Consider the following 18611-nt stretch of genomic DNA (forward strand, 5'->3'; position numbering starts at 1 on the left):
GACTCCCCTCACCCCCGACCCCGCCCGAGGGCCCCCGCGCGCACCCCGGCTGCGGCCTGCGCCATCCCCGGACCCGCTCCCCCCTACCCGAACTTCACCGCGACACCCGCACGCAGTCTTCTTCCTTGCTCCCCGCGCCCCTCGCTCGCTCGGCCCCCTCCCACAGCTGTCCGCTCTCCACCAGCTGACGGAGAAGACGTGCAGGGGGCGGAAGGGCAGCGCGACGTCCCCAGTGGGCAAGGGCTGAACATTCCCACCCTAGGACGTGCCCACTCGAAGTCCTCCCGGAGCACTAGGACCCCCCCAATCGCTGTTGGGTGTCTGCCCCCTGTCCCCTGGGTTCTTTCCACCGTAGAAGCAGTCTGAAAGGGGGCAGGAGGGCTGCAAGATAGGAGATCAACACGGACAGCCCAGGTAGAGGAAGCACAAAGTTCACCAGGAGTCAGGCTTGTATACCCGTCTAGTCTGTTCCTCACGAGCCCTCCTCCATCAGAGCAAGTGAAGCACTAAGCACCCACATTTATCTCCCCACTCCCTCCCGTTCTTTGCCCGCAGCCTCCCACTTCCCTCTGACTACCCTAAGCACAGCAACCCCCCCCGAACCATATGCCCCAGAGCTCACATTCCAAGGGAAGCCCACCTGATTTTGCTTCAAATTCTTCCCCCAGAGGAGCGACCTGAGCTACAATGTGCCCTGAGAAAGAGGTCCAGAGCCCCTCCCTAGGCCCCAGACCCCTACAAGGAAAGGTTCAGAGGAAGGACTTGGTTCTCTTCAGCCTTCCCCTCTTCCTGGGAATTGTTCTGTCCTCCCCTTCCAGGGAAACCTGGGTTGGCTGGGGTGGGGGAGGGCTGAATGGATGGGAAGAATGTGACAAGGATCACAGATGGCCTGGATGTTTGACCAGGTCCTGGGGAGAGACCGCCTGGATATGCAACTCCAAACCCAGGTCTCCAGAATTTAAGTTCTGGAATGAGGTGCTCTGCAGCCAGACCTTGGGAGGATCTGTGTGTGTGTGTGTGTGTGTGTGTGTGTGTGTGTGTGTGTGTGTGTATACTGGGGGAGAGGGCAGGAGGAAAACCCAAAAAAGATAGCTTGGAGCTTAGGGACGCCCCCCACATTTATTTTCCAAGAGGAGTCTGGGGACACAGGGTCCAATGCAGATTAGGGTCTTCCCCTCCCGCAACAGTGGGCTTCCCTTTCCCTCCCTGCAGCCAGGGATGTCCTCTAGAAGTTCTAAGCACGGACTGCTCAGACACCCCAAGTCATGCAGAAGAGTACCTGGGTCCCACTTATCCTAGCGTCAGCCCCAGGTGGGCTTCCAGATGTTTGCCCAGGGTCTTAGGTAATCTGACTCCCAATCTGCCTGCTTAGACAGATCTCTCTGCCCAGGGGCGGGAAGGAACCCCACAGTCTGATCACCGCCAGATCTCTCTTGCTCTCCATTGCCCCGGGGATCTAGGTGAGCCTTACTTTGATTGTGTCCCCTCTCCTGTCTTCCTGAGTGGAGGCTGCATATTTCTCAACGGGGAAGTAAAGGTGTGAAATAGACTTGATTTCTGCACCTTCCCTCCAAAGATCCCTGTTCCTCCAGCCTACTCCTTCGTTCTTGTGCATGCTGTGACCCCTCTCCAGAAGACCCCAGTGCCACATTTTCCTGGATTGCCCTTTCTCCCCCTAGGGAGTGCTGGCCAGCAAGAGGGTTTATTTTTTGGAAGGGGACCTGGTGAAAACTCCCTCAGGAACGAGCCGTTCCCAAGCCCCCACTTGCCTTGGATTTAGGGGCCCAAACCCAAGTCCCCCGCAACTCAACTCACAGCGTGTGGAGAGGAGAGGAGCCGGCAGCAGAGACCCCTGGGGGGTAGCGTCCATGCCCCTGACACCACCCCTTCCCCGGCCCCCTTGGAGGGTGGGAGCCACAGACACCGCCGTTTCTCCTAAATGTAGCGGCAGCTCTGACCAGGACTTGCTATCTGTGTCATCCGCACTTCCCAGGCTCCCCTGCTCCTCTCCTGTTTCCACAGCAACCAGTCTGGCGACAGCTCTAGAGCATCCCCTCCCCTCCCCAGTCCTGGGTACCACTAGAGGCTGAGCCACACGCCATAGCTATTTTTAGCCCAAGTCCCTCCTCCTGGACAACTCAGAGCTCGCCTCCTTACCCCCTCAGGAAAAAAAATAAAAAGAAAAGACAAGAAAAGCCAGCACGCTCTTCCCTAAGAAGCTTCTTGCTCTGAGAAAATACGGGCCCTGGTGTGTTTGGGAATAAGGCCTTCGGTCTCCTGGGGATTCAGAGGGCCACCTGGGAGCTGGCAGCTCATGACCTCCAGCAGGGGCCTCTGGGTGCAGTACTGCTCTCAGGCAGACACCAGCATGTCTCCCATTTTTGAAGAGGGCGCCCTGATCCAGAAGGACGTAGCTAGAGAGAGAAGAGATTCACCCAAGGAAAGGAGGTGGGGTCAGGGGTTCTAATCTTTGTCACTGGTTTGTAACGTGACCCAAAGGATTTGTTTCGTTTCCTTGAACCACAGTTGTTCTGTTTTACACAGGGCATGGACACGTGCAAATATCCCCTTTCAGCCTGCTTCACGGGGTGTGCAGATCAAATGAGGCAATATAAATAGAAGCGCTTTAAAGTGTATTTTGTTAACAGCGAAAAGTCTAGAAACAGCCCAAATGTCCTACAGAGAGAAAAGCCTGGATTAGGGCTTAAAACCGTTCATGCAACGAACTTCGGTGGAGCCCAAGTGCCGGGCAATGTGCTGGGTGGGGGTGGTTACAGAAATGACTTGCTCTCTGCCCACGTGGAGCTCATGGTCTAGTGGGGGAGAAAGACACGCAAACACAGAATGCTAATGTTAGCGCTGATAATTCCTCGAGCAGCAGCTATGAACTAGAGGACTCATCTAACAGCCCAGGGAGGGGCCCCATGAGATGGGTATGATCTTCTCCATTTATAGATGAGAAACTAAAACAGAGAAAGACGATTTGCCAAATGTCGCAGAGGCAGAGGTCGTGGTCAGACTCACCCATGGGTGTCCCTGCCTCACTACATGCTCTTCACAAAGCCACCGGGCCTCAGTAATGGAATAGCTGTGACATAGGAACATAATGGGTTACTACGTTCATATATGTAAATGGGCGTGGAGGCACACTCTTGCCTGAAAAAGCAGCACGTACAAATATTCTTATAAGTTGATCGTAACTATGGAAATAGGTGTAGGAACACGGATAAAAATCAGAACGAAATTTGGAGAAATACAAATATTTCAAAGCTCATTTTCCCCAGGGAAATAATTAAAAGCAGAGAGTGGTATGCAAATGGCAGGTGTAATTATTAGTGCCATTATACCCAAGATATTGATCTGTTCTTCTCCAGATTCCTTTAAGCTGGAATAAGAAGATATGAGCCAGAGGAGCAGGGAGATGTAGAAATCGACACCGGAGGGTTAGAAGTTGCTGGAATGACCTGGTAAGGTAGAAAAGGTAGTACTGAGTAATACAATCTCAGGAGGCAGTGATCTGGGTTCAAGTCTCAACTCTGTCTGATGTGGGAAAGACCTTATTAGGGTTCGAAGCCGACGGCCAAGAAAGAATTCTTGAGACGTCTTTGGTGCAAAAAGGTGATTTTATTAAAGCACGGGGACAGGACCCCTGGGCAGAAAGGACTGCAATGGGGTCATGAGGAGTGGCCCATTATATACTTTCAAGTTGGGAGGGGGTTAGGGAGAGTGTAAGTCTCTAAGGAATTTTGGAAGCAAGGTTTCCAGGACCTTGAGAGGGCTAGCTATTGTTGGCAAAAGGTCATTTGTTACCATCTAATAAAACCTGAGGCATGAGACCCTTCAGATGTATATTGGTGGGCCGTATGCTTGGGGGATGATTGCCAACGCATATCTTGGAGGGTTTAGAGATAAAGGAAGTTTCCAAAGGAATTCTTACACATTAAAGTAGACTTACAGGATTGGGGGCGGGGCTCAGACTAGAATCGCCTTTTGCCCTTAGCAAAGTATTAACATCGAGGCAGTTGAGTCCCTAGAGGAAGGTCACTGTGTCTGTTTCAAGGACTTGTCAGTGGGCTCTAGGTAGTAAAGAAATTTAATAAGTTTTCTTCTGCCTTTGTTTCCCACATCATGTCCACTGTTAGCTGGGTGACTTTGAGCAGGTTGCTTAACCTCTCTGAACAGTTTCTTCAACCAAGAAATGAGAATAACTGTATTGTCCCTCTCTTGCGGGTTGTCATGAGGCTTCCATGAGGCAATCCCTGGCACACTGCAAGTACTCGGTAAATGCTAGCTAGATCTTCCTTCTCCTCCTTGTCATCCTCCTCCCAGGCGACTCCTGAGATCCCCACCCACCCCGAGCTGCGTTCTTCTGTTCTGGCGCCGCCCAGTGAGACCTGCAGGGGGCACTCCTGGTACAGTGCCCTGCTGTCCCCAGCCCTCTTGCCCATGTTTCTTGTTCCAAGTGGAAATACCGAGTTTTCAGCCCGAGATTGGCATCAGGAGGGCTGTTAAAGCCCCAGTAAACATCCCCGTCTCCTGGGCCTGGCCCTGTCACCTGAGCCTTGGGACTGCTAGCCTGCCCTTCTCTGTCCTGCCAAGCGGCTGCTCACGTTGGTTCTGCTGTGCCAGGAGCTTGGAGAGACGAAACTGGACCCCTGGGCAAGAGCGCATTTGCATAGAGCTGGCCCCATTTCTTGAGGGGGGGTGATGGGGCTGGCAGGGCCATCGAGAGGGTGCCAGCCAGCCCCCTGCCTCAGTCTGGCTGACCACCACCCTGCCCCTGATTTACCGACCCCTGCAGGTCCTGGACTTCACCCAGTCTCTAACTTCAGTTCCTTGTTTATCACTGAGCTTGAAGAGAGGGAGGGGCAAAAAAGTTTTCTTAGGTTCCAGGGTACAGAAAAATAGGCAAGATCCCAGCTTTCAGGTATTGTGACAGAGAAAGCAACTTTACAAGGAATTAGTAAAACATGTCAGTACAGTGGTCATGGTGGGAGATTGGGTTTGGAACTCGAGAATGTTGAGGGCGGGAGGGGCATGGCTGGAGCCACGTCGGTGGTCCATAAAGAACCTTGTTACCAAGTAGAAAAAGGAGCCGGCTCTGGGCAGGTGCATTCCTTATGGCATGTAGCTTGGAGAGCAAGTGGTACTTTGGGGCAGAAATAAAAAGGGGAATCCCTCTAGTAGGCACAACTCTGAGCCAGGGTGCAAGGATTGGCAAGCTGAATGCAGTTCAGTTCTCAACTTGCCCCCTCAGTGAGTGCCTTTGTGCAGTCCACAAACTATGCAGCTGTACGTGGGAGCCCCGGGACCAACCAATCTGGGAAGGTTTCTTTGAGCAAGATCATGAGACTTCTTGGGTAAAATCTTGGAGGTGGGAGAGGAAGTATGATGGGAAAACAGGAGATGGTTGAGGATATGAGTTTAATGGAGCAGGCGAGGCCAGTCTGGCAGAAATGGTAACAATTTTCACAAATTCAAGGGAGTTGGGGCCCTAGAAGACTCAGAGCAGAGAGAGGATATGGTTGAAGCAGTGGATGCAGCCAGAGGTTAGAGCGACATGGGGAGAAGCTGAGCCTAGCACCAGGACAGGTGGGACCCCACTGGGCACCTGAGTCTGAGGCGCTTGCTGGCCTTCTGGCTCTTTCCAGCACAGCTGGAGGATCAGAGCCTTCTTCTTCTTCTTATCAGAGCCGCCTTCTCCTCCTCCTCCTCCTCCTTCTTCTTCTTCTTTTTTTTTTTTTAAGATTTTACTTATTTATTTGACAGAGAGAGAGCACAAGCAGGGGAAGCGGGAGGCAGAGGAAGAGGGAGAAGCAGCCCCCCTGCAGAGCAGGGAACACTGTTGTGGGACTTGATCCCAGGACCCTGGGATCATGACCTGAGCCAAAGGCAGACGCCTGACCAACTGAGCCACCCAGGCGCCCCGATCAGAGTCTTCTCATAAACCGGTCTATCTTGCTTGATAGGACTGGGTGCAGGTTGACCAGGATTTAAAAGTCATGGCATTTAGAGGTGGTCCAGAATTAGTGCTCACTTTCCAAGTCAGGGATGGGTCCTAAGAGAACAGACAGGACTAAGACCCAGGCATCACAGCTCCTGGTCTCTGGTTGTTTCTTTATTCCCTGTTGCCTTCCCGCTGCCACAGGGTATTGGGTATTAATGGAATTTTTATCCATTGGACCCAGTTGGAAAGATACTAGAGGAATCACTTTGTTAAAGAACTTCTAGAAAGAATCCTTTAGTAATGTGATTGAGCATCCCCCAACTTATGTCTTGTAAAGGTGAGTTTGTGAATATTGCATTTACTGAAGGCAGAGGGTATGTATACCTAAGTCACAGTCCTTTCGTGACTGGGGCACTGTAGCTCAGTCCCTCTCTTGCAGCTCTCATCTGTGGTCTGAATCATCCCGCTACGAGGTACCCACTACTCATGGAAATTGCTCAGCTAAAATGTTGCTGGGAATCTTGTAGTGAACACGGGATAGAGTCACCTCTACCCTTTCCAGAACAAGGTCAAAGAAGACACGAGGCCAAAGTTGGAAGGAGTGAGTCCAAAAGGAGCAACTGAGAATAAGAAAGACACAGTTTGCTAAGCTGACAGAAGAGGGAGGTCTTCAAAGAGAGATGGTTCTCCCAACTACCATTCAGAGGTGGTCCAGAACGGGTCCTCACTGCACGGCTGCGGCATGGTCCCAGGAGATGATCTTATGTGGTGGGCACGGACTTCACAACCCTGGCCAATTTTTCATACTAACCTGTGTGCACGTTGACGATTAAGATTCTATTTAACCCACGTAGATTCACTCTAGTGTTACCCCGAGACAAGCTTTGGAGTCAAACACATGTGGATTCAAGTTCCAAAACTAACACCTTCTAGCTATGTTACCACAGGCAAGCCACTCAGCCTCTCAGAAGCTTGCTTTCCCATCTCAGGTAATACAACTATCTCGCATCATAAACACTCACAAATACTAATGTCCCATGCCCTTTGTCACTGGTTCCCTATTGGGCTCCTAGTGACTATTTTAGAACTTCTTTTTAATTTTCTTTTTTATACATATAAGCTCTATGCCCAACGTGGGGCTTGAACTCACGACCTGACCCCAAGATCAAGAGTCGCATGCTCTACCAACTGAGCCAGCCAGGTGCCCTTAGGACTTTTTTTTTTTGTAAAAAGGTTTAAAAATTAAAAACAGTCATTTGACAATGTGTACAAAGGAATATACATGGTGGATATATGTATATATGTTATAGAACATAACTTAAGAACAAAACTCCATTTAAATCACTCTTTTTTTAGGGGTGCCTGGGTGGCTCAGTTGTTAAGCATCTGCCTTCGGCTCGGGTCATGATCCCAGGGTCCTGGGATTGAGCCCCGCATCGAGCCCCGCATCGGGCTCCCTGCTCAGCCGGGGAGTCTGCTTCTCCCTCTCCCACTCCCCCTGCTTGTGTTCCCTCTCTTGCTGTGTCTCTGTCAAATAAATAAAATCTTTTAAAATAAATAAATAAATCACTCTTTTTTAAAAAAGATTATTTATTTGAGAAAGAGAGCGTGTGGGGGGAGGGGCAGAGGGAGAGCATCTCCAAGCAGACTCCCCTGAGCGCGGGGCTCCATCCCAACACCCCGAGATCATGACCTGAGCTGAAATCAAAAGTCAGACGCTTAACCGACTGAGCCACCCAGGTGCCCCTAAATCACTCTTTTTAAGTTAGAAACCTACAGTTCCATTCCAGCTTTCTGTATTTTCCACAGTCTTGCACCCCGCCTGTTGTAGAAATTCTAACCTCTTTTCAATTGCCCAGTCCCACCCGCACCCTGATTTTTAGCAAATGGCTCTTCTGCTACACAGGAAAGGCAAAGACCATTTGGAAGGAACTTCTCCAGAGACTTCTCCCTTACCACAGAGTTTCTCTTCTGCTCTTACCCTTGGATTCTTTCCTCCCGGTCCTCTCAGAGGAGTGCCCTAAGCGTCGAGGAGCTTGGACTGTGCCTAGTAAGCAAGGGGCACCCTGTTTGGGGTTTGATAGAAGAACACAGGGACCGACATGATGAAGACAAGCTGCCTCTTTCTTTGAGAATGGAGGAGAGGGTGAAGGGTGGGTCCAGGTCCTGGGCTGTTAGTGACCTTCCTGATTCTGGTAGTGGCCTTGAAATAGAAAGGGACATCCAAGAGAAATACAGCAAAGGGAGACCTGGCAGGATTTGGTGGCTTAGTTGACATGGCAAGGGATGGAGCAGAGGGAAGGGTGAAGAGGAGAGATCACTTCGTTTTAAAATCTGTTTGACCAGGAGAAACACAGAAATAAAGAAGTCACGAGGATTGCCAGGCTTGGGGAGGAAGATGATGAGTTCAGTTTGGGGCCTGTCCAGCAGACGTGGAAATCCCCTGCCAGCAGCTGGGACTGTGAGGCTCTAGAGAAAGCCTCAGGCTGAAGATAGAGGCTTGGTGTAACTCGGAGATGGTAGCCGGGGCGATGTCAGTGATCAAGGCTGCGCATCAGACACAGGAAGAACAAGCACACAAGGAGAACAGAAGACTGAACCTTCCGTATTGGAGGAGGGAGCAGCTGTAGGTTCGGGCGTGCAGGGCTAGTGGTACAGGATGAGGCTGGAATGGCCCCAGGACCAGATCATGGAAGGCCTTCTGTTCCATGGAGAGGAATTTGGATTTTCCTTCTAGACAGTGGGCAGTCACTGAAGGCTTTTACATGGGGAAGTGGCACGGTCAGATTTGTGTTTCAGAGAGATGTACGTTATTGGTGTTTACTCCTAAACATAGGACTTAAGGATCTGCAGGATTATTTGAGTGGAAGAAACTGGAGGTTGGAAGACTAGTTTGAAGGCAACTGTTGGGAATCCTGGTGAGAGGTGCCCAGTGTCCTGGACCACAGCCCAGTGATGCGGCAGAGAGGAAGGGGGGCAGGCCCGAGGGGCTTTACAATGTTGATGCACTGATTAGATAAGATGAGGTGAGGGAGGATGAAGATTCTGGGATTGCTGTCTGGTTTCCCCTTCATTCAAACCCTCTGGCTCACCTCCAGATTTATCTTCCTGAAATTCTGCTATGACTTTGTCCTCTGCTCAAGAGCCTCTGTGGCCCTCCTTCGCCTCCAGGAACTCAGAGCTGACCCTGAACTGGCATATTTCTCTCTTTACTCCAGGTCTTTCCCCAGCACAAACACTCTGCCTGTGGTCCCCCCTACCATGGCCTGCTACCCTCCCCCAGGGGGGTCTATGTGCAAGGTACATTTACCCATCCTATGGCTTTTAGAGGCAGAACTAAACTAACAATGTCAAGTTTCTTTGTTTTCTTGCAAGATATATATCTACTCAATATGGTAATACTGGTTACTGATTGGTAGTTAAATATCTAAATATCGATGGTGAACAAAAATGGGGAAATAATTCTTTCCTTAATAAATGCCAAGGGTGGGAGACTGTGGATAAGAACCTCTCAAAATGCGCATTCAGATACAGAAAGAAGTCCTTGGTGATGAAAAGGTTGAGAACCACCACCTGAGTTCTGTCTAGTCCAGGGGGCCAGTGTGGGCCTGTTTCCCACGCAGACTTGTACTTCTGAGTCTCCCCACCCCACCCCAGGACGTTGTGACTGCCGGTCCCTCTGCCTCAAACGCCCTCCCCACCATCTCCCAGGACCTGAATCCTCAGCACTCTTTAGGGCCCTTATCAGAGGCCCCACATCTGCCAGGACCCCCTAAGTAGAGCGGCCTCGCCCTCTCTGCGGCCTCCAGCGCCTCCGCACCTGCGCTGCGCGCCCCGCCCCATCGGCCCTCCGGTACCGGGACCGAGCCGGCTGCAGACGGGGGAGGCTGTTCCGCGCACTTGGCACCGGGACCGCGCGCAGGGCTTAGGGGCGGTGACCGGCCAGGCAGTGGTGCTGAGGGACAGAGCGCCGGAGCCGCGGAGCCCAGGCGGCCCGCCCCTTCGCGCGGCGCATAGGGCCACCCGGCCGTCCCGAGGTCGTTTCCAGCTCGTTAACTCGGCCCGCCCCGCCGCGCCGCGCCCGCTCCCCGAAGCTGACACGGCCACCGCCGCCTCCTCCTCTCCCCTGTCATCGTGCCAGCGCAGCCCCTATCGCTTCGCCCATCGTCTCGCGTCCCGCTTCCTCCTGGAGTCTATCTGGGTCCCGCTCTTCGGGCGCGGCCCTCTGCCCTGCGCCTCCATCCGTCTGGGGCTCCGCGTCCTCGCCCCCTGCGCCCCGCCCGCCCGGCCCGGCCCCTCCAATCCCGGCAGCTCGGGCCTGGCGCTCCACGTCCCCATTGGCCCTGCCGCAGCCCCCCGCCCCCGCGCGCCGGCCCCCTCCGGGCCCCTCCATTCACACAAAGTTTGGCTCCGGCGCTGCGGAGGGAGGGGGCGGCCCGGCCCGGCCCAGCTCTGCCCCCGGCCGGCCCGACCCCGGCCCCGGCCCCCGGACCAGCCCTTATCTGATCCCAGCTCCGGGTTTAAGAGTCCCGGCTCTGCCCGTCGCTCAGCTCGGTTCCTCGCTCGTGCCCGCCCCGTCGGTCTGTCTGGCCGGCCGTCCCACTGCGCATCCGAGGGGCCGCTCCACCCCGGACCCAAGGTAAGCCCCCTGGCCGTGATGGAGGAGTGCTCCCCGCCCCCGGCCGGCCCCTGTCCACCTCACTCCCAGAGATATCGGGCCCCCTAGCCCTTCCGTCCTTACCGTGTCTGGCCTCATTGGTACAAGCCTGTTCCCCAGCCTCCCACCTCTGGCGACCCCAAACGGACCCTCCTGGGAACGACTCCCCGAGGGGGAAACTTTACCCAAGCTGGTCACCTCACGCGCATTATTAGGCTGAGGAAGGGGCTTTCCTGGAGGCAGGCCTGGCATCTCATCACAGCCTCTCAAGGAATACAGTGACCACCGCATCCCCCACACGGGCACCCCAGACAGCGCCCCCTCTTCCCAGGATCATCAGGTTACTCCCACTCCCAGGCCAGCCCCGTCCCCCCTCCCCACACAGTGACACTCCCATAGTGACACCCATTGATCACAAGTTCACACAAGGGAAGAAAGACACATACAGCTTGGATTAGGAAGCCCTGAGAGCCTGGTGTGCCTGGGACCCCTGCCCACCCCGCCCCTTCCCTCCACTCCCACTTGCCTGGCTCTTTGAGCTCCCCCTCCCCACTTCTCGCCCCTGTCCTCCCAGCTGTGTCAGGAAGATCCCTAGGAAGAGCACAGCAGGGCAGCTCCTACTGGAGTACAAGGCCAGGTGGAGATGACTTCCCCATCCCGCTCCTTCTTCCCGCCAGCAACTGACCAAGGGCAGCAGCCTTAGGAGAGAGACGAGTGTTGGAGCTTCCTGATTTGGGGGCAGAGAGCTGAGTCCTGGGATGGGTAGAATGGGTAGAAGGACAAAACTGGGACAAGGTGGGAGTCGGGCCTCTGGTCACTTGAGATTTCATTCCTATTACCAAAGCACCCCAGAGTGAGGCAGATGGGAAGTGGGGGTGGCGGAGAAGCCAGGGTACAAAACTGGACCCAAAAGGAGGCCAAAGCTCAAAGCCTGATTATGTTGCTTATCAACACAAATTCTAGCTAAAAATTTTTTGGCCAGTCTTTCTTGGCTGTGGTGTTTGACCTTTTTTCCCCACGGGGACTGCTTTAGGGAGTTCCAGGCAGGAGGAAGAAGGAGACGGAGGGCCATTTGTTTAGGGGTGCTCAGCAGGGCCTGAAGGGTCAAGAAATCAGCCTGAGGAGGGGCAGCGGCGGCTACTGAGTTCCACTGGGTTCCATCTCCAAACCTCTCCCTAATCTCTAGGACTTTCTGAACATGTTCTCACAATGGTGGGCACCATCCTGGGCCGAGGGGTAGGGTCTGCCTCCTTCGGGTGTAGGCTGGGTATGGGGGGCTCCGTGTAGAAGGAAGCAGGTGTCCTGGCTCCTAGCTAGTTCCTCAGGGAGCAGGAAGTGAGGGAGGGGGAGGGACGGCATCATGCCAGGGAGAGGGGCCAGGGCTGCTCTGCGGAGGAATAGGCATGGCCCAGGCAGTGCCAACTCCCTTTTCCCCGCCCCTCTGTCCTTTGGTGGTGGTGGCGAGGGAGGGAGAGAGGGGGTGTTGGGGGGTGATCTGGGCCAGTCCAGCCTCCCCAAGCCCTTGCCAGCCTGGGTCCTGAAAGGAGCTGCTGTTTTCTGAGCTGTCCCCCACCCCCCACCCCCCCCACCCCCCCAGCCGGAGCCGGAGCAGCCAACTTGTCTCAGTGGGTATCAAATGGCAATGACTCCACGGAACGGGAGGGGTGGGGGTGGGCAGGGTTATGGGCCCATTCCTTCTGTGGTTCTAATGCAGAATCCCACTGCTGCCCCCTACCCCGAGAAGAAAAAAAACCCTATCTTCCCAACATCTGGGCTACGGTCACTCATGTCTGCATGCGAGGGTTAGTTGGCTGCCCACTGGCATCCCCCACCTCTTCCCTGTGCCCCACGGAATGGTGCGTGTTGCCCCTCCCTGCACCTCCACTCACGAGCTCGTTTATAGCTCCAGCTTGTCTGGCTTGGGCTAGAAGGGAAGGGCCTGGCAGAAGACCCAGGGGCCTCCTTCCCTTGTCCTCCCTAGGGACTGAAGAGGCTGGGACACTGGGATCTGGGTGGGCTCAGACGACGTCCTCTGGGGTCATCCTGGGACTGGTGGGATGAGAGGTTTAGGGCCCTGGGGTGAGTCATACAGAAAGACCCACTTCCTCAGAGGAGAAAAGGCCTCTTGGGCCTCCTGGCAGGATGCTTGGTTTCTGCACACGAGGTGGAAGATAGGCTGAGCCCCCTGGCATTGGTGGGGAGAGAAAGAGGCATTGGGCAATGGAGCCCCCAACTTTCCTGCCAAGGGTTATGTAGGACGGAAGGAAAAAACTTCCACTCTCCCTCCCCTTTCTGGCCTAGATTCTTCTCTTGCCTGACTGGTCAGTGCCACTGTCCAGGCTGAGGCCAAGCTGTCCAGGGTCGTGGTGAGGCCCTGGAAGGGGCAGAGAGGCCACTGAGATGGAACCGCAGAAGGATGGAGAGCAGGCAGATTTGGACTCCAAGTGTTTAGTGCCCAGTGAAGGGTAGTCGGGGGCGGGGCGGCTCCCGGACTCTGAGCTTCGTGAGTGAGTTTGCCCCGTCCCCCCGTCTCTCCCACAGGCTGAGTTCAGTGCTTTTCTTCCTTCATCCCGGTTTCACATGCGTGTTGCTGCTGTGTGTGTAACCACAGTGCATCCCCTCTTCACCTCCTCCCCCACCAGAACCTTGAAAGGGCAAAGAGAAAGGGATTGTGGGAAAAACTCTCCCGTGGGTGTCTGCCAGCTTCTGGATTTGAGGCGGTGGGGAGAAAGGAGGGGCTGGCTCTGGAATGTGAGGAGAAGTAGGAACCGACCGGTGTGGCCGGGAGAAGCAGGGGCTGAGAGCGGGGCAGGAGCATTTCTGGCCTCTCAAGACCTCATGTCAAAGCGTAAGGCCATTCTGTTCTGCTTCCAGGGGCAGAAGGCCCGGGACAGGGGTGGCGCTGCAGCTGGAAGGACTTAGGTTAGACTTCAGGAAGCACATCCCGTTAAAGGAAAGAAATCCGAAATGGAGATTGGGAAAGAACAGGAGACCACCTCTGGAGCAAAAAAACCAAACCCCTAAGCCCCCAAGCCCATCATTAAGGCTTCTGAGGGGAGCTGGGAAGCTCCGATCAGCAATCGGCACAGGGATGACCCGGCAGCTGTCGGGGGCGGGGGGGCTCCTGGAAGGCCGGCCACTCGAACGCGCTGTCCCCGGGCTCCTTCCTGCTCGGGCCCTGCCTGGGAGGCCGCGGTGGAGCCGTGGAGCCGTGAAGAGCACCGCCTTGCAGTCAGACTTGCTGGCCTTCAGTCCTGCGTCCGCCACTTTGCAGCACCCCCAGGCTCCTCGTCCTTACCATGGGGCCGATCATAGTTGGGGATTAAGAGTCAGACTTCGTGAAGGGCCTGGGTTGCTTGGCACCTAAAAAGCGTGCTTGCTGCTGTGGTGCCCCCCCTCTCTGAGCCGACTCTGTGGGCTCTCCTGGCTCCTGGGCCTTGCCCACTCCCTGGTTCTTCTGCGGTCCGGCCATCAAGTCCGGGCTTCGGTACCTCCACCCTTCCTGGCTCCTGGGCCTTGCCCACTCCCTGGTTCTTCTGCGGTCCGGCCATCAAGTCCGGGCTTTGGTACCTCCACCCTTCCAGAGTTTGGGAAGGCGGGAGGATTCCTGTCTTCATTCCCACAGATGGGCCATCGCGTGGGCTAGGTCTCCTCACCCGTGGCTCCTTTCCCTGTTTGCACCGGGCGGATGTGTTCCGTCTTTAACTGAGGTCCAAGAAGTGTGAACTGAGCTGTTGCGCTTCCCTAAAACAGTCTGTGTGCCCGTCGGGAGCAACTTCTCCCTTCCAGCCCGAACCCAGCTTCTCTGCCCCCACCCCACATCTCCCCCATCCCGCGTGACCCTGCCTGTCCCTCTTGCACCCACGTTCCCTTCCTCTCAGGCTTATGTGCCCGCCCCTTCCTCTGTCCCCCGGGCAGCCTGGGTGCCCACAGCAGCCTCCCTAATGGCCTCCCTGACTCCAGCCCCTCTCTGTCCTTGGCTCCCTCCCTTTACTGTTCCCTAGAACTATCACCACGAAGCACCCATTCCATCTTGTCCCTTTCCTATCCAGACATCCCTGTTCATGGAAACTCCCAATCACGGTCTTCAAGGTACTTTATAGAAGCCTTTCCTCACCCCCCCTCCAGCAACCCACCTTTTGGGACTGCCCTCTTCAGACCTTGTTCTGGGGGGCGGGTGAGTCTACCAGCAGTCCCTGAGCTACACCTCTTCTTTCCCTCTGGGCCCTCACAGGGGCCTTCCCATTCCAGGGTCCACCCCTCCCACACATCCCCATCCCCATTTCCCCAGCTGCCCTGTCATCTTGTACCCCTTGTTCCTCAGCATTCTGCTTGTCCTTTGTCTCTGTGTCTGTTACTTTGCCCAGACACTCAACACAATGGTAATGTTGGGAGGGGACGTCCTGTCTCCTTCATTACATGGGGGCTCCTCTGGGATGGGGCTGCAGCCCGGCACCCCTGCACATTTCCAACGCCCTGAAGCAAAGGCATCTCTTCCCTCCCTGGACCCCTCAGCTCCTAGGAACAGAGTGCCCTCTGACCAGCTTGACTCTAGGTAGGAAACCTTCCTGGATGCTAATTCTGGGGGGAGGACCCTGACGTTAGAGGCTTATGAGTGTCTGGGAGTGGGATGTATGTATGTAAGACCCTATTATTCAACTGTCTAGGGAACTTCAAGAAAAGCCCCCCTCTGCCAACGGGCCCATCCTGTGGAGACGGCTTAACCCTAAGATTTTAAGCAGCAGACCCCAGACCCCCCATTTCCAGTCCTTTGAGCACATTTGGCCCAAACACAAAAACTCATGTGGGGATCCACTGAGACTTCCTCTTCTCTTCTCACCAGGGAGGTCTGCCCCCGCCTGATGCCGGGCTTGTTGGCAGGCCTCCAGGGTGGAGAAAGGGTGAAGGTCAGAGCCCAGCCTGGTGCAGCCCTGTTGTCTTGAGCACACCTCTGGGCAGGGGCTTGTAGGCTGGCAGACCTGTGGGGACACCTCCTGGAGGGGGGCACAGGCCTGACCTCTTAGCGTTGCATTCTCCCTGGGACTGTCCCCGAGCTCCATCCTCCACCCTCGTCCCAAACGGGAGACCCAGGCACATACCTTCTCCCCACGTCTTACCCTCCCCGGTTGGCCCCCCGATAAACAAGGAACAGGCAACTGGCAAGAGGAGAGTGTGTCTGATGGAGTCTAGGGCACTGCTTCCCAAGCCTCTTCATCTCAGGACCCCTTTTCACTCTTAAAAATTATTGCAGGCTTCAGAGAGCTTTGGTTTCTTGGGGTACATCTATTGGTGTGTTAGAAATGAAGACTGAGGAGGCTTAAAATATTTATTAGTTCCTTTAAAAGCAACCCCAAACCCATCGCATGTCCACATAAATGATGTCTTTTTAACGAAAAATAGAAAAACAAAGAAACAAAAAGTTTTGTGAGAAGAGTGGCGGTGTCTCACATTTTCACAGATCTTTTGAACGTGTGTCTGCACGGCAGACAGATGATGCCTCGTATCTGCTTCTGCATTCAATTTGTTGCCATATCATGTGTCACCTAGCTTCTGGAAAACTCCACTGAACACTCATGAGACAATGAGAGCGAAGGAAGCAAATAACATTTAGCATTGTTATGAAGACAATTTTGACCTCACAGAGCCTCTGAGAGAGTCTCAGGAACCCCCGGGTCCCTGGACCGCACTTTGAGAATGGCTAGTCTAGAGGAACTTGAGAAAACAGTTTCAAAAAACCCCCCCGGGCAAGCAGTGTCCTGGCTGATCTCCATCGGCTGCCCAGGCTCCGCTAAGCGTGCTCACTCAGGGGGTGGGCGGGGTGGGGGGGGCAGGATGGGGTGGTTTAGCCTGTGGGGCCCAGTTCTGTGCTGCCTAGCTATGTGACCTTGGGCAAATCATCCACATCTCTGTTTTCTCACCTATAAAATGGGGCTTTAAGAAAGTGCCTACTTTTTTTAGAGTTGTTGAAAATTACCTGACGTAATTCTAGAAAAGGGCTACATAATGTGAGCCCTACGTCCCCCCCGACCGGACTCTTTTGGGAGCGGGGGTGGGGTGCAGAACCAAAGTCCTGACAGGGAGAAGGAAGCAAGGGAGCCACCCAGGGCCCAGGGCGGTACAGCAGGAAGCCTTGAGGGCAGATTGCAGGGAGGACCTCCTGCCATCAAACAACTGAGGAGTGGAAGAAGGGAGCCCGAGAAGAGGTGCCTAAGCCCAGAAGATCTCTCTGTCCTGCCTCGTGGGGGGCAGTTCTGTAAAGTGGCCTCAGCCCTCGCTTCTGGGGGTTTCTGGCACAGGGCAGAGAAAGTCTTGATTGGGCAACACTGCTTCTCACGGGGCGCCTCTTCCCTGCTCGCTGCCCGCAGCCCCTTCCCGGGTCCCGGCCTCCTCAGCCCCTGCCCTGGCCACCCCACCCTGCCCGCTGAGCCGTGGTGCCCTGGGGCAGTACCTGGCGCCCAGCGAGTGGTGGGTGGTGGGGGGTGCTGGGGTCCGCTGGGCAGGAGGAGAGAAGCCTCTTCCCCACACCCTGCAGGCGAGCTAGTCCTGGCTCTTTGGCCCTTCAGCCACAGGCCGGTGAGCCGGGCTGGAGGCACCACCTTCGTCAGAAGCCCAGATACCCCGGATGCCCCAAACCCTGAGCACGCTCTAATTTTGCATCCCGTGGTGGTTCAGATCCCACCTGCAGCCCCCAAGAGACCTGGCGAGCTTAGGTTTGAGACCTAGCTGTCCGTTGTTCCGTTCTCCTCCCCTGCCCACACAATTCCCTGCAATGGATGGTTAAGCTGAGGCAAAAAGTGGGTGGGCTCAGACTGTCCACCTGCTTCTTTCCAGGCCCCGGCCTGGTCCCCACAGCCTGCCTTCCCCCATCGTTACCAGTCCCTGTGGCTTTTTCCACTTGCCAGGGTCTTTGTGGCCAGGGGCTGGTCTGGGGGCCCTAGGCTAGTCTCCCTCTGCTGTCTCCCTAGGGGAGCCCCTATGGGCTAAGATCTCTCCAGTCTCAGCCCTGCCCCACCCCCCTGCCTCCACAGGCAGGGCCGCAGGGCCGGCAGCCCCCGGCTCCCTCCTCTGGGCTGTGGGACAGGCTCTGCATACTAATGGCCTGCCCATTGTCAAAGCCCCTTTGTGCCAGAGAGCTCCATTGAGGCGGCTCTGGGGCGGGCACAATGGGGGCTCTGTCCCTGAGTTCCCCCAAACAGTCACCTGCTTTCAAAGCCTCCCCCCGCCCCCACCCCACCCGCCCCAGTGTCCGGAGGGCCAAGAGAGTGTGGGGGAGTGGGCCCGGGGCCAGGAGGTGACCCCCCCACTCCCGGGGCAGGCTGGGGAGATGGGCACTGGTGGGGAGAGGCCCCAGCTCACAGGGGGTGGGGATGGGGGTGCCGTCTGTGGATGGAGCTGGAATGCAGGTTCCGCGAGGCCAGCGAAGGGGAAGGGGCGCTCACAGCGCCCACCCCTCCGTTCCACATGCCACTTCTGCTCCTCCTCCACGGGCTCATATATGCAGACACACAGACCCCACACGCGCACTGCGGCGGATGTGCTCAGATACGGCAGGCCAAGCCGCAGCCGGGACCCGCAGTCCTCCCGCCGTCCGCGAGCATATGCACCTGCACGGCCGAGCCCGGCCCCACCCCGCGCCTCCCCTTGGCACCCCTCGGCTGGCCTGGCCGCTGGCGGCTCCAAGCCTCCACCCCCCTTGCCCTCGCTGCCCCCTGCTGCTCCAACACAGGTTATAACAAGTTTGCACTTGTTGTGACCTCAAGAATGTAGCCCTGGGGCGGGTAATGTCCCGCTGCCCCAGACCGGACCGCTTACACGTTAACCATGGGCACGGCCTCCGCCGCTGAGCTCTCGAGCCCCGCTCCCCACCTCACCCCACCTCGGGGTTTCAGTGGCCAGCACCTCCCCGGCCCACAGCTGAGCCAGGCACGCGGGGGGGCGGGGTGCTCTGCAGGATGATGGAACCCAGCCTGCCCAGCACAGGCCCAGTGTGGCTGCCCCTTGTCCCTT

At 55.8% G+C, this 18611-nt stretch overlaps 2 protein-coding genes across 8 annotated transcripts in view; one reads left to right on the forward strand and one right to left on the reverse strand.

Annotated features, from left to right (window-relative positions):
- The window catches only part of KCNJ9 (potassium inwardly rectifying channel subfamily J member 9), a 9950-nt gene extending 7952 nt beyond the window's left edge, over positions 1-1998 (reverse strand). The window contains exon 1 of the mRNA XM_081825343.1: positions 1816-1998. The gene's annotated coding sequence lies outside the window, so the exon portion shown is untranslated. The remainder of the gene's footprint in view (positions 1-1815) is intronic.
- Positions 1999-10374: 8376 nt separating this feature from the next.
- The window catches only part of LOC115936983 (ATP-sensitive inward rectifier potassium channel 10), a 29710-nt gene continuing 21473 nt past the window's right edge, over positions 10375-18611 (forward strand). For all 7 annotated transcript variants that reach the window (XM_081825344.1, XM_081825345.1, XM_081825347.1 and 4 more), the window contains exon 1: positions 10375-10586. The gene's annotated coding sequence lies outside the window, so the exon portion shown is untranslated. The remainder of the gene's footprint in view (positions 10587-18611) is intronic.

Source organism: Leptonychotes weddellii, chromosome 6 (genome assembly GCF_054177405.1).
Source record: "Leptonychotes weddellii isolate Sample4059 chromosome 6, ASM5417740v2, whole genome shotgun sequence".
Lineage (NCBI taxonomy): Eukaryota > Metazoa > Chordata > Mammalia > Carnivora > Phocidae > Leptonychotes > Leptonychotes weddellii.